This window comes from Crotalus tigris, unplaced genomic scaffold (genome assembly GCF_016545835.1).
Source record: "Crotalus tigris isolate CLP2741 ecotype Arizona unplaced genomic scaffold, ASM1654583v1 scf7180000024377.88843, whole genome shotgun sequence".
In the NCBI taxonomy this organism is placed as follows: Eukaryota; Metazoa; Chordata; class Lepidosauria; order Squamata; family Viperidae; genus Crotalus; species Crotalus tigris.
Window position 1 is genome coordinate 1 of NW_024100547.1, and position 16,373 is coordinate 16,373.

Sequence of the window (16,373 nt, forward strand, 5' to 3'; positions counted from 1 at the left end):
GGGAGTTTCTATATTTGATAATTAAAGATGAAATATAATTGGATTCTGACATCGGGCCCCTCTTAAAAATAAGAGAGATCCACCTGAAAGAAAACAAAACAAGTATAAAATTTAGTCAGGCTTGTTAGGATACTCTGTGTGAAACTTCTTCAATAGCTTCGGGGATCTGACATGACGTTTATGGACCCACTCGTTTTGTGAGGGAGGGAGGTGTTTCCAGGCAACTAGGTACTGAGTTGCTCCATGATATCTCCTAGAATCAAGGATTTTATTTCGAAGTGTTGTTCACCCTCCACCATGAGTGGAGGTGGGGGGGGATTTTTGGCCGTAGAGGTGACTGATGCTCTCTTTTCAGCAAGCTGCAATGAAAAATTGGGTGTATTTGCCTGAGATTTTTGGGTAATTCTAATTCTACTGTTACTGGATTTATGATTCTTTTAATTGGAAAAGGTCCTATATATTTTGGTCCAAGTTTTTTACAGGGCTGTAGGGAATTTAGGTATTTTGTAGATAAGTACACCATTTCTCCTATAATGAATGGTGTAGGCTCAACCCTTTTTTTATCGGCTTGTGCTTTGTATGCCTGCCTAGCTTCATCTAGTGCTTTTCTAACTATTGGCCAGGTGTTTTGTAATTTTTTCATCCATTCTTTCAGTGAAGGGATCGTTGGTTCGGTTGGGGTTAACTCTGGCATGGGGTTGAAACTTTGACCGGTGGCTACTTGAAAAGGAGTGTAACCTGTGCTGGAGTGGACTGCATTATTGTAGGCAACTTCTGCAAAAGGGAGTAAGTCTGCCCACTCGGTTTGCTGGAAATTAAGAAAACATCTTAAATATTGCTTAAGTACGGAGTTCATTTTTTCAGCCCCCCCATTTCCTTGTGGGTGGTGGCTAGAGGTCAGTCCCTGAGTGGTTCCTAAGAGGGATAAAAATTCCTTCCAAAATGCAGACGTAAATTGCACCCCCCTGTCAGAGATGATGCGTTTGGGTGCCCCATGCAATCTGTAAATGTGTTGGATGAAAAGTTTTGCTAAGGCTTTTGCAGTGGGAATCTTTTGGCAAGGGATAAAGTGCACCTGTTTGGAAAACAAGTCCGTGACCGTCCAGACCACAGTCTTCCCATTGCTTTCTGGCAATTCCACTATAAAATCCATGGCTATTTCTCTCCAGGGGGCTGAGGGACTTGCCATTGTTTGCAATAGTCCTGGCAATTTCCCTTGCAACCTCTTTGCCGTGGCACATTTTGGACAACTGGCTAACTTTCTATGTCCTTTTTCATGGATGGCCACCAAAATTGTCGTTTAATTAAATGTAAAGTTTTTACAAATCCAAAATGCCCTGCTGATTTTGTGTCATGGCAAAGGTGCATGAAAGTGACTCTTTGAGTTGTTGGTATATATAATTTTTCCCCTACCCAAGGCAACCCGTCTTTCATTGCGCACACATTTTTGTTTTTCTGGAACCATTCATCTGTTTCCAAACTTTTTCTGAATTCAATTCCAGTTTGGCTGTCCAGTTGTGGTTTTAATTTGGCTTGGGTTCTTGTGGTTACTGGTGCTGCCAGTTGTGACTCTGCCATTATTGGTCTAGAGTCTGTGGTTCGTGGCTGTTATATTGGGGCATGCGAGATAGTACATCTGCCAGGAAGTTCTTTCTTCCTGGTAAATGCTTGAGCTTAAATTGGAACTGGTGAAAATGCTGGGACCAGCGGGCTTGTTTGGGATTGAGTTTCCTGGACGTTTTCAGGGCTTCCAAATTTTTGTGATCAGTCCACACCTGGAAGGGGATTTTGTTGCCTTCCAGGAATTGTCGCCACGTGAGTAATGCCCAACATATCCCATAAGCCTCCTTCTCCCATACGGGCCAGCGCTGTTCTGTTTCCGTGAGTTCCTTGGATGTATATGCACAGGGTTGCAATACTCCTTCATTGTTTTCTTGTAATAGAACAGCACCCTGCCACATCACTTGCATCTGCCTGTATTATGAAGGGCTTGTCCATGTCTGGGTGCCTTAGTACTGGTTCGGCAGAAAAAAGTCTCTTAAGTCTCTCAAACGCTGCTTGGCACTCCATTGTCCATGTTAGTGGCTGGCTAGGTTTTACTGAGGATGCTCCCTTCGTTTTTAGCAAGTTAGTGAGGGGCAAGGCTATCTGGGCAAATGAGGGGATGAATTGGCGGTAAAAGTTTGCAAAACCCAGGAAGCTTTGTAGTTGCTTTCTTGTGTGGGGTGGCGCCCAATCTAATACTGCTTTGACCTTCTCTGGGTCCATTTCAATGCCCTGGGGGATATGCATAATTAACCTAGGTAGTTTTATCCTTTCTGGTGGAAATTCGCATTTGAGAGTTTGTGCATAAAGGTGGGCGGCTCGCGCTTCTTTAAAACCGCTCTGACAAGTTTGATGTGTTATTCTTTTGTTTCAGTAAAGATAAGAATGTCGTCCAAGTAAACAAGGACCCCCTTAAATAGGTGCTCCCTTAGAACGTCATTGATTAATTGCATAAAGACTGCAGGGCCCCTTGTAATCCAAATGGCAAGACTTTGAATTGATAGCACCCCATGGGGCAGTTAAATGCAGTCTTCCATTTGTCCCCTTCCTTAATTCTCACGCGATAGTAAGCTTCCCTTAGGTCTAGTTTAGAAAAAAATTTCCCTTTCGATAGGTGTGACAGCATGTCTTTCATGAGGGGCAGCGGGTATAGGTTGCTTTCACTGATTGTATTCAGGGCCCTATAATCCACGCATAAACGTAAAGAACCATCCTTCTTCTCTCTAAAAGGGACGGGGCAGCCACTTTAGGCTTGGCTGGCTCAATGAAACCTCTCTCTAGGTTTTTTTTTATAAATCTTTCCATTTCCTCCTTCTCCTTTGGGCTCATGGAATATAATCTGTTGATTGGGGATCTGTCTGGGTTGTGGTGGGGGGCCTTTGAGCAGCATTCTACAGCTCGATGCCCTTCTCTTCCGCACTTGAAACACCCCATTTGCTTCTTGGCTGAAGCCGATGATTTCACCGGTTCGTGCGTCAGCTCAGGCGGGGGGCGGCTCCATTGTTTTCCTCGGCGGTGCCTCTTCAATATGTCGATCTCTGCTTCCTCTGCCAAGACGTACCATTCCTCAAGTCGATGTGGGTCCCCTCGGGGCAGGCAAGGTCATATAGTCATAGTTTAGTCCGTCTTTGAAATGGCAAGGAGGATGTCTCGGCCAATTCAGTTGCTGGCAATGGCCCGGAATTCTGTGTATCGTTCATCCACCGGGCAGGTGCCTTGCCTCATCGTTTCTCCTTTCACGGGACTTGCGCGACAGCCAGGGGTCTCTTCAACTCTCTTCTCAAAGAGGAAATGGAAACCGGTTGAAGTTACGAGTTCTGGGGCATTGGAGTCATGCAAGGTCACCACCCAATCTGCAGCCGGTCCATCCAGGGCAGATTGTACGATCTGGATGCGGGCTTTGTCACTGGGGATGTCCTGCCCGTATTCCTTCATGTAGCTGAGGACCTGGGTTAGGAAAAACCCCAAGCGTGTTGGCTCCCCTTTGAATTTCACCTCCAACGGTGGACGTCTTGGAATGGATCGGTGCCTCCGTTGTTGGTGGTAGTGTCTTCCATCCAGATTGCCATCTGTGGTCCGGTAGGGGGTGGGGACTACTGGATCAGTAGCTGTCCCCGGGGTTGCAGGTTCCACGTCCCCCTCGGTGTCTCTCCCTTTGCGGCTCCAGGAGATGGGGCGGCCGTAGGGCTCAGGATTCTCCTCTCCTAGGGAGCTGAGAGTTCTCTTCATCAGGTCAATAGCTTTCTCTAGGATCCAGTCTGAGTACGGTGCCCAGCTTCCTCCCTCTTCACTTGCGTGCAGGGATTTCTCCATCTCCTGCTTCCATTCTGGTTGCTTGGTCCCCTGTCTCAGGATCACCTTTCTTGATTCCTTTCCCCACTCACTTTTCTTTCCAACGCCCATTGACCAGCGAGGCTTGTGGTCCCGTGTCTCCACCACTTCTTCCCCTGAGGAATCTGACCTCTCGGCTCCCAACATCTGGCAAGGTTCCAACTGGGTCAGCGGCTCTCTTTCCAGGGAGTTTTCTCCCTCTCTTGCTCCATTGTCTGACATGGTAAATTTTTTGCAAAATCCCCCGGCAAGGGTCTCCCTTCCAGGTGGATTAATTTTGCAAGTCCTGTCTAATGTAAGAACCCACCCCACTTTGCATCTTAAGAAGACAGAACTCTTGGAATAATTCTTCCAACAGGAATCCTTTATTAAGAAGAAGTGGTTGCAGGCGTGCTAGACAGGACTTGGGGTCCAAGCCCCCCCATTCAAGGTTTTAAGGGGTTCCCAGTAGTCCCACCCAATCAACCCCTCTTCCAGTGATAGTTTCAGGCATCACAATTCCACCCCCTTTTTTCTTTCTTCCGTCTGGATGGAGACTTCAGATAAACTACATGAAAGGCAAATAACCTTCTTTGTTATGGTAAGGTTCTTTGGTGCTAACGCTTTGAGGTTACAATAAACACACATTCAGCATTCAGCTCCTTAGAAGTATACTGAAGGAAGTGAGGGCCATAAAGCCCCTTTGTTCTCCCCCTTCTCTCCCTCTTATGGCAGAATCCAGAGAAGGCAGAAATGGGAGTTTCTATATTTGATAATTAAAGATGAAATATAATTGGATTCTGACACTAAATCATATTCACTTATACAATAAGAATAAGAAAAATTATTTTCATATGGTTATTTTTAAACTCAAATATATTTATGTCCCCATTAAACAATAAGTTCTTTTCCTGCTTTTCAATTCAATTCATCATTTCAATTCTTATCTTATTTGGCCTGGTTTCCTACTTTCCTATACTTCCTGGCTAGCCATTTCCTTAAAAAAACTATTTATCTATTTTATGACTTTCCTCTTCCTTTCTCAGACCCAGCTATTTTTGCCTATATGGTTTTCTTACTTCCTTAATGTTATCTCTTTCTGACTCTCACCTTCTGTATTTTTAACTGACTGAAGATTTATCATATTGATGTATATTTATCAATCCCCCCTGTATTTCTGTATACTCTGATGAATCTTCATTTTTGGCTATATTAGATAACATAAATTGAATCTGTACATCTTCCCCAGAGATGTTTTTCGCTACTGACCCCAATGTTTTAGTGCAAAATGAAATACAGCAGGGTATACATTGGAGACAGACACAACACATAATACCTATCACAACTATAAACACTAGTCCTATAAATATTTGTTTTAACCATCCAAAATTGGGAAGCCAATTTGTTAACCAACTCCAACTCCCAGATATTTTCATACTTTTGTTCAGGAGCTTTGGCCACATTCCTGATTCCTTTTGCAATATCCATTCTGCTTCATGATTGTCAGCTACCTTTAAATCCCACAAACAATTTTTTACCTTTATTTCCCAGGCTGTTCTGGTGTGTTGTCTTCAATAATATTAGAAGTAGAATCCACCCTTCATGATTATTACACAGTATTTCACATCCACAAATTGATCCACAATTACAACAATAACAATAACAATAATCACTAGCTATTACAGAGGTAACACATCTACCACCTAATTCTTACAATGTACAATTCTACATTTTCTAATGGTATGACTTCTGACTTAGTTATTCATTTTATTTGTAACAAACAACTTTTATTTCTCTGATGAGTCACCAGCAACATCTTTGTTCTTCGTCTGGGGTCACCTGAAATTCTAATAGAGATATTCAAAATAGGTAGGGGTTCTGGTCCACTACCCATTCAAGTCCTTTTAAACGTGGCTTTCAGTCCTTGTCCTGGAATAACCGTCCACCCTCTTTCAGGTCCAGTCACCACCTTTGCTCGTGTGTAGTGAGTCCAACCCTTCTCAGCCCTCCGGATAGCAGATATAACATAAGGAACTTCCTTTCTTTGGTTGTAGAAGTTCCTCCTTCCATTTATGATTCAGCACACACTGTCCCGGCTGGATCTTATGGACTGGAAATTCCAAAGGAGTTGTTTGCGCCACCAAGCCTTCCTGTCAAAGAGAAGACAGAGACCCCAGTACTTGTTCTACATTTAGCTATTTGTCTCCCTCCTTTGGGAGCCTTAACCCTTTATTAACCCTTTTACATATCAAACATCCCTCTGTAGCCCTTTGGGCTATCCCATAAATTCCAAGGGTAGCATAGAATTTCAAATACATTTCTACCTATGCTTTAATTCCCCAATATTTACCCTCGTATAGTTTTTGGATCACCATTCTTGCAGTACCTTGTAATAACCACAGAATCCCCTTAAGACCATATTTGTTGTTTGGTAATCCTTAATCCTTTTACTATCTATTTTCCTTTCCAATTCAACTATCAAATACATTTCTAGATATTTTACCTCCTTTCATACCAATTGGGCTTTATTTGCTAAACACCGTCAATCCTTTCTTCTGCCAAAAAGTTGCTTTCCCATTTCTTTATAATTCCCAGAATAAGATCTTACAAAACTGGGAAGCTACATAAAAATGTATTTGCTTCCACAGCTTAAAAGGGGAGGAAAGAAAAGAAAGAAAAAAAATCATTTGTCCTGTATCAGATAGACTACACTTGTCCATGGAAGCTCTATCAAAAATTGTCACATTTTTCTTTCTCCTCCCTCTTTCACCCTGATTAGATACCATGTTACAAAAATATAACTCAATAAACTTATTGTAAATAACACATTCAGGATTCTAAAAGGTAAAGCACATAGGCTCACCAATTAGCATTGGGCCAACATTTCTGGAATGTCTTTTGTCTCAGGCAAATAACATTCAAATCACTCTTGTGGCAGCACATCAAAGAACACCAGGATAGCTAAGAAGACAAAAGATTGTCTTCCCCTTCCCCCACTCACTAAAACAGACAGAGTAAAAATTTATACAAAACTTTTGCTTGAAACAGCCCTCAGTCAGGAGGAAAATTGCCACAACATTTACAGAAGTGGCTTGCCAATACCTCCCTCCTAAGGTTGAACAAAAATAAACCAGCCCCAAAACACTCAGCCAACCCTCATGGCTAAAGCAGGATTTGAACTCAAATCCAGCCTTGCAGCCTGTGGCTATAACCCTGAAACCAAATTGGTTTTCTATAAAGATTTCCCTTCCCCTCCTTGGCTCCAAGGAAAAGGAAAACAAACTGGACACACACAGTATGCAGCAATTAATAATCTTTTCTGCAGTAGCAAGGAGTCCCAAAGACACATATTTATCAGATGTTAAGTAAAACATCATAAGATTGTTCCTTTGACAAGAATACCCTCAAATGCATTATTAAGGATAAATCCAAACTAAAATGCAAAGGAAAATCACTGAAGCATACCACACATACAAAAACAGAATATCAGAGTTGGATGGGACATTAGAGGTCCTCTAGTCCAACCCCTTACTGAAACAGGAAACTCTATCCATTTCAGATCCTATCAATTTCTAACCTCCTCCCAAAAACCTCCAATAATGAAGCATCCACAATTTCTAGAGAAAATTATCCCACTGATTAATTATCCTTACAGTCAGGAAATTTTACCCAATTTCTGTTCTTTAAAAAAACACACATACACACATGCAGACAGAAACTGCCCCCCCCCTTTTTTTCTTCTTCTTCTTTCTGCATCTCTTACTTTTCCAAGGCAGAAATTCTTGGGTTAAAAAAGTAACAAACTAAACATGTTTAAAAGGATTGCTCAAAAATTTCACCCCCCTTCAATAGCCCTTCCACCATGGATTTTAAACCCATTCTTCCTTCCAATGTAATGTTATACTGTATCTGGTGAATTACTTCACCAGGGTTCTTTAAAGTCACATTTAAAGGATCCATGTGTACCCCTCTTCTATTGCCCTCTTGGGCCCATATTAGAGGGTCCACTTTTCCTTGAGCTTCCTCACTCAAGGTCATAATGTTTACCATTATTTCCCTTTCATTCCCCATAATAACAATCCCCAATTTACCAATTAAATCCCTTCCAACCAAATTACAGCTCCCTTCAACCAATACAAAGTTCAGGTCCTTTTACTACTGTCTGGACCATAGCTGATTTAAATATTGTTGTTTCTACTACATGTCCATAATTCCCTGATCCTTAATCTTCCCTTTCCCAATTTGCATTCCTGGAGGTAAAAGTTCAGAATAAATCTGGTGGTCCAGAATCCACCAAGTACACCCTTTCCTCCTCCAGGGATCCAACCTTTAAGGTTTATCAGGGGTTCCTAAAAAGCTGAACCAGAAAACAGATTAGTCCCCTGACTCCCCTAATCCTCAAAATTCACCAAATTTGCTAGTTCTTCCCCCTCCTTCCTCTTAAGGTACTCATTTTCCCAGTGTCCTTCCTCCTTACAAAAGGCACATTTGTTTATTTATTTAAGGACTGGGGAAAATTTTTTCTCCTAGAGATTTATATTCCCTGGTGCCAACTGGCTATCCTCACCCCCAGCCTGCCTTACTGATTTCTTAATTACTCTTCCCCATCCTCTTTGCTGGCCTGTTTGCAATAATTGAGCCATGAATTTTTATCTTATCTTATGTTTATCTCTCTCCTCTTCTCACTTCGCATATACTTTCTGAGCCTCTTTTACCTCTAATAAATCTTCTATTGTTTTAGTTTTCCATCTGTCTAATTTCTGCATTTGTACCCTAATACCTTCCCATGCTTTCCATTGGTCCTAAAAACATTTCTAACTTGTTTTCCTACTTCAATAGGATCTTCTATTAGTTTGGGCAATTCTTTCTTAGATTGCCTGATTTCAAAAGCTGTTAGGGGGGACAGTTCCCCCCCCCTTTTTGGAGAGAGGTTTTCTCCTCTCTTGTCACCTTCCAAACTATAGGAACCTCAAGAAATACATAGCTTTCTACTTAACTCTTTCACACAAAATAGCGGATCAGAGATCTCGCCTTTCATCCTGGCCAGGCATAAAACTTACCCCCAGCTCCTTTCTCTCTCTCTCTCTCTCTCTCTCTCTCTCTCTCTCTCTCTCTCTCTCTCTCTCTCTCTCTCTCTCTCTCTCTCTTTCCCTCTCTTCCATCTGATTATTTCCATTCTTTTAACACCTTCCATTGTCCTTCTAATTACTAAGAAACTACCCTTCTTCACCCTTTCTTGCTTTTACACCAGACACAAAAAATTCCAAATGCTTCACCCCAGGCAAAATAATCATTCTTATTTTCAAGGAACTTTTTCAAAGCCAATGAGTTCCATCTCCCAAATTTTCCTTTTGGAATAAGATCTTGTTGTTTTATTGTATATTACTGTTAGAGGGTCTCTCCCTCCCCTTCCCCCAGGTCTTTAGAAATGAGTCAATACAATCCCAAACACACAGACCATTAAACATAATTTCCAGACCTTTCCACTTTTACTCTTTTAGGGCACTTGTAGCTTGTTCTCCAGGCAGCGGGGAAATACAAGGAGTGTTTCTGATAGACTTTAACCACTGCCTATCCATTCCCCATCGCTCTCAGCTAAGCTGAGAAGCCCAATTTAATTTATTGGCTGGCCAAACATGTACTTAGGCCAAATATATACTGTAATGTATCATCCTTCCTTTGTTCAAATGCCTTGTTTAAAGCATTGACTTAAAACACTTCAACATTCTCCCTAAGGGATTCCCATCTCCCTAAGGGGGTTCATTCCAGAATGTAAATACCTTTCCTCTTTTTCCTTATTGGCCGGCACACTGGCCGGGGAGGCGTCCCTCCTCTTCAAACTCTTATTGCCCATTAACACCTCTCTGATATACAGATACCCCTCTGGTATCTTACCTGTCAGGCTGAGTTGAAGTCCTTCCTTAGGTCGGCCGACTTTCCCTTAGGTTTTCACTGGGTCCTGGCTTTCATCTCGGGATCTCCAATTCCTCCTTGTTTGAGCAGGGGCAATCCGACCTTTAGGGCTGGGAAAAACTTACCCAGGTGCGCACTCCCCTTTCGAATATCCCCGGCTGCCAAAGATGGAATGGATGCAAATCCCGGAGGAGCCCCCAAGGCTGTTATGTGCTCCTGGCTACTTTCCTTCGTGACCAGAGGCAAGCTCGCCTGACCAATAACCAGCCAAGACACAGTGAAGGCCTTTTGTTTCGTTTATTGCAATAAGCGGGGAGAGAAGCTTTCAAAGCTTGGTTCTCTCCAAAGTTTTAACCCAAAATATCTCCTTTTATTTATCCCTATCACCGGCCGCTACAGCCCTCCTCTTTTCCCATTGGCTGAGGTAGTATGAGGTTACACTCTTTCCGTACGCCTATACCCATTTCCTGATAACACACTAAATCATATTCACTTATACAATAAGAATAAGAAAAATTATTTTCTTATGGTTATTTTTAAACTCAAATATATTTATGTCCCCATTAAACAATAAGTTCTTTTCCTGCTTTTCAATTCAATTCATCATTTCAATTCATCATTCTCTTCTTATCTTATTTGGCCTGGTTTCCTACTTTCCTATACTTCCTGGCTAGCCATTTCCTTAAAAAAACTATTTATCTATTTTATGACTTTCCTCTTCCTTTCTCAGACCCAGCTATTTTTGCCTATATGGTTATCTTACTTCCTTAATGTTATCTCTTTCTGACTCTCACCATCTGTATTTTTAACTGACTGAAGATTTATCATATTGATGTATATTTATCATTGAAGATGTCCATGTTCAGGGAGGAGATGCTGAACAAGACATGAAGCCAGAAAGACTTGAGACACAGGAGCAGTTAATACCACGTAGGTCAGAGCGATGTAATAAAGGAATTCTGCCTGACAGGTATTCTGCCAGCAAGGTAAAGGTTTGCAATGTGTGGTATGAGCCAAGAAGTTATAAAGAAGTTTTGGCATTACCAAAAGCTGAACAAGAAAGATAGATGAAGGCCATGGATAAAGAGATGAAATCCATGGGAGAGCATGAAGTATTTAAATCAGTGACTTTGCCACAGGGAACCAAAGCTGTGGGTTGTAAGTGGGTATATAAGAAAAAGGTATTGCCAAATAATGATGTACAGTATAAGGCCAGGTTAGTGGCACAAGGTTTTTCACGATTAAAGAATGTATTAAGTTAATAGGACTGATGTCTCTTCCTGTCATGAAGGGAGGAGTGTTGGAATATTCATGAACAGGAAGAGTCATGTGGTAACTCAGTCAGCCAATGAGAAGAAAGGGCTACTGAGTCTGTGCAAAAAAGAGTATTGAGTTAGGAGCTGGATTTCCAGTCTCATGTCTGTCTCTGGTCTATCTCTGTAAGAAGTCTTCATTAAGCTATATTGCTGTAAAGAAGAATGGTATTGTAAATATTTTTATATAAATATAAAGTTATTTGAATCAGCTAAATGCAGTCAACTGTGAGAGCTTCTGATTTATTTTTCACCAATAGAGAAATTAAAATTCTCTAACAGTTTGTATGTAGGTCTTTGGTTATTCGGGTTTTCTCCCGCATCAAATTGGAAATGTCTTGGCGACGTTTCGACGACGTCTCATTTGTCATCTTCAGGCTGGTGTTTTCGGCTTTGTGCTTCTAGTAGCAATGTGTGATTGTAGCTGTTTCTTCCTTTTAACTGCCAGTGGGGGTATGAACTGATTGGATGAGAGCTTGGCTGTGTTCTGATTGGATGGAGGTGTGTTCTGATTGGTTAGGAGCTTGGCTGTGCTCTGATTGGATGGGGGGTTGGCTGTGCTCTGATTGGATGGGGAGTTGGCTGTGCTCTGATTGGTTGGGGGAGTGTTCTGTTTGGGTGGGGGCTTTGTTTTGCTCAGGTTAGTCTGAGTTGCATGGGGATGTGAGATGGTGAGCTGCATTGCTAATTGTTTGGCTTCATGGTTGTGCCTCATCTTCATGGTGGGTGTCAGTTTGCTTCATGTATGGATTGGAGGGGTTTAAAGTGGCTAATGATGCAGCTGTGGTCTGGCTTCTGGTTTGTGGTCGTGCTTCATCATCAGTGTGGCTTTGGGTTTGCTTTTTGCGTGGACGTGTGGTGGTGACATCCTGTGTGGCTTTTGTGAGTGTGGGTCTGGTGTCATTCTTTGTGTTAGGGACTCGTTTGTCAATAAGGACGGGTTCCAAATGGCTGGTAGGCGGGTGGTATCATCTCGTTTGTTCATGCTGTGTGGGCGTTTTTCTATCTCGATGGCTTCTCTGATTATTCTATTATTAAAGTGTTCAGTTTTGGTGATAGTTCTGGTCTTTTTAAAGTCAATTTCATGTCCTGTGATTTTAAGGTGATGGACCAGGGAAGAAGTTGGTTCCTCTTTTTTGACTGAGTTCTTATGTTCTTCAATGCGTGCACTTATTCTTCTGTTGGATTGTCCGATGTATGTGGTGGGACAAGCGGTGCATGGGATTTCGTATACTCCTTGATTTTCTAATTCAATTTCTTAGGATGGTGGATATTTTTCTGTTTGTGCAGAATGCTGTCTTAATGTTGTGTTTGTGGAGGATCTTGCTGATCTCCCTGTGCCTTTTATGTAAGGGAGAAGGGCTTTTCCATTTTCTTGTTCTCTGTCTTGAGTTTTAGTCGGGCTTTCTTTTTGGATTAGTTTGGTAATCTTATTTTTTTGGAATCCATTGGATGTAAGTACATTAGTGAGAGTGTGTAGTTCGGGTTTTAGGTGTTGTTCATCAGCTAAGCGTTTTTTTCTAGAGATGAGTGTCTTGGGTACGGAGTTGATCTGTGCTGGGTGGTGGTGTGAGAGAGCGTGCAGATAGCGGTTTGTGTGTGTTTTCTTCTGGTAGATGGCGTGTCCTAGGGAACCATTGGATTTCTTGTAGACTAAGACATCCAGGAAAGGAAGTTGGTTATTAGCTTCTGTTTCCATGGTGAACTGTATTTTGGGGTGTAGGCTGTTGAGGTGTATGAGGAAGTTGTCCAGTTTTTCTTTCCCATGTGGCCAGATTATGAAGGTGTCGCCTACGTATCTGAGCCAGAGTTTGGGTTTGTGATCAGATTTTTCTAGAGCTTGGGTTTCAAAGTGTTCCATGTAGAGGTTTGCAATGACAGGTGAGAGGGGTGATCCCATGGGTGCTCCTTCTATTTGTTTGTATTTTTGTCTGTTATAGATGAAGTATGTGTTAGATAGGCAGTGGTTGGTCAGATCTAGGATGTGTTTGGGGGGGTTATATTTGTTTTGGATAGCTGTGAAGGCTTTTTTGATTGGCACTTGGGTGAAGAGGGATAGGACATCGAAGCTCACGAGTAGGTCGCTGGGCTGTAAATTTTGTTTCTTTATGATCTCTAAGAAATGGAATGAGTTTTTTACATGTGAGGTGATGGATTCTGCATAGGGCTGTAGTTGTTTGGCAAGAAATTTGGCTAGGTTTTGTAGAGGTGAGCCTATGGAGCTGACTATAGGTCTGAGTGGGGTTCCTTCTTTGTGTATCTTGGGGAGACCATAGAGTTTGGGGCATCTGGATGATTTCTCTCTGGGAATGATTCTTTGCTGGATCTCTTCACTAATATGGGGGAGGCTTTTATTTTGGATCTGGTGGTTTTTTCCAGGTAGGTGGTGGGATCTGTGTTTAGGGGTTTCAGTCTTGGAGTAGGTTGGTTAATTTGGTTTGGTAGTCAGATGTGTTCATAACCACTGTGGCATTGCCCTTGTCTGCATATGCTTCCTTCTGCATATGCAGACTGCATATGCTTCCTTCTCCCAAGCCACCCACCGTTGTTCAGTCTCAGACAGTTTCTTGGATGTGTAGGCACAGGGTTGTAACTGATCATGTTGGTTTTTCTGCAGTAACATCACCGCCACTGCCTTATCGCTGGCATCTGCCTGAATCACAAACAACTGTCCCGGGTCTGGGTGTTTTAACACCGGTTCCATGGAAAAAAATCTCTTAAATTTCTCGAACACGGCTTGACATTCTGCTGTCCATTTTAATGGCTGGCTAGGCTTCGGCTTACCCTCTCAATTAGTCTTCAGTAAGTTTGTGATAGGGTGTGCAATTTGAGCAAACAAGGGGATAAATTGCCGGTAAAAGTTAGCGAACCCCAGAAAGATCTGTAGCTGCTTCCTGGTGCAGGGAAGAGTCCACCCCATGACAGCCCACACTATCTGGGTCCATCTCCACCCCTTGTGGGAGATGCGCTAGCCCAAGTAATCAATTCTATCTTTATGGAATTCACACTTTGAGAGCTTGGCATACAGTTTGGCAACATGGAGTTTGTTGGAATATTCATGAGCAGGAAGAGTCATGTGGTAACTCAGTCAGCCAATGTGAAGAAAGTGCTACTGAGTTTGTGCAAAAGAGTATTGAGTTAGAAGCTGAATTTTCAATCTCAGGTTTGTCTCTATCTCTCTGTAAGAAGTCTTCATTTGTGCTATGTAGCTGTAAAGAAGAATGTATGGTATTGTAAATATTTTGATATAAATATAAAGAGGTTATTTTGAATCAGCTAAATGCAATCAACTGTGAGAGCTTCTGATTTATTTTTCACCAACAGAGAAATTAAAATTCTCTAACAGGTTATGGGCCCAGAGCTTATTAAGGACTGCATTGTAATTTAAAGCTGGAAGAAATTGCCTGTGTTTAGAAAGTATAAGAACAAGGCAGAATTAGCGGAATGGCTGCAATGGAATTCAAGGAAAGCTCTGTGCCTCACTTGGGCCAGAAAAGTTACATTGTGAGGGCTGCTAAAATGGAATGTTTGCTGAAAGCAAAAGAGCTGTGGTATATCGTAGAAAATCCCCCACAAGTGTTTGCAGCTGCTGATCAGAAAAGTCATGATCAAGCTATGGCTTATCTCATCTTGAATTTAGATGATGAACAATTTCTAAATGTTGCAAATTTAAAGACTGCAAAGGAGATTTGGTTGAAGTTGAGAGCTGTGCACATGAATGTTTCTGCATGCAATATAGTGCAATTGTCAAGAAAACTTTACAGGGCCTGTTTGCAACCAGGTGAATCTGTGTAACAGCATTTAAATAAAATGCAAAGTTTATTATTGGACTTAGAACAATGTGGGATTAAATTCCCTGAGTCCCAGAAGGTTTTATTGGTGTTGAACACCAATAAAACTTGGGACACAGTTTCTGCAATATTTATTTATTTATTTATGATACTTATATACCGCTTTAAGTGCAAGCACTTTCTAAGCGGTGTACACCAGTAAGCAATGTATATATATATTTACATTGCCCCCAACAATCTGGGTCCTCATTTTACCTACCCCGGAAGGATGGAAGGCTGAGTCAACCTTGAGCCGGTGAGATTTGAACCGCTGACCTGCTGAACACAGTCAGCTAAAGTACCCGGAAGTACTGCACTCTAACTGCTGTGCCACCTTGGCTCATATTTGAGTGTAAAGAAGAGCAAGAATTAAATTTTGAGGCTTTAAAGGCATGTTTGCTTAATGAAGAAGAAAAGCAACATTTTAGGAACAGCCAACAGGAAGTGAAATTCCTGAGAAGGGGGTCCAGACTGCAAGTCTCCAGAGAAGAAACAAGCATATGGGACCAAGTTGCATCAAAAGAGAGATTTTGCAAGCAAAGAGCTCAGCAAGAAAAGAATTGCAACATTTGTGGAGCAAACAAACATCTGAAAAGGAACTGTTTGCAGAGGAACAATTTACAGCGAAGGACATTTGTGCAAGCAAAAAAGACTGATTTGCACAAGGAACATTTTGATGTTGCAAAAGTTTGCTATAGCAACAACAGAGACAAGTGGCTAATAGATAGTGGGGCAAGTCAAACAATTGTTAATGACTCTGAATTATTTTGCAGGTTTGTTCCAGTAGCACAAGAATCTGTGGCTTTGGCAAGTGGCCAGAAAGCAAAAGTCATTGGAAAAGGCGATGTAAAAATTCCATATTTGGAATCAAAGTTTACCAATGTGCTTTGTGTACCTGAGATGGAACATAATTTGTTAAGTGTGTCTAATTTAACCAAACAAGGTTTTGAGACCATTTTTGTAAATGGGAAGTGTCTCATCAAAAGGAATGGGAATATTTGTGCAGAAGGCATAAAGGAAGATAATCTATATGTATTGCAGGGACAAAAGGTTCAATGTTCCCATATATTTAAGAATGTTGCAGAGCATGATTCGTGTGTTCATCTTCTACATAGAAGACTTGGCCATGCAAGTTTTAAAGTTTTGCAGCAAATGCAAGAATTTGCAGAAGGGCTAAATTTGAAGGGATGTAAAACATATTTGGATTGTGCAGTATGCAAAGCATCAAAGTCAAAGGCATTCCCAGTTAGTAAATATAGCACAAGACAGACAAAAAGAGCTCTAGAGCTGGTCCATGCAGATCTGGTGGGATCTATGCAAGCCAGTTTGGGAGGAGCAAAATATGCACTGGTAATTGTTGATGATTATAGCAGGTATTCGTTTTGCTACTTGCTTAGAGGAAAGACAGAGGTGCTACAACAATTCAAACAGTGAATAAGTTTTGTAGAGAGAAGGTACAGAC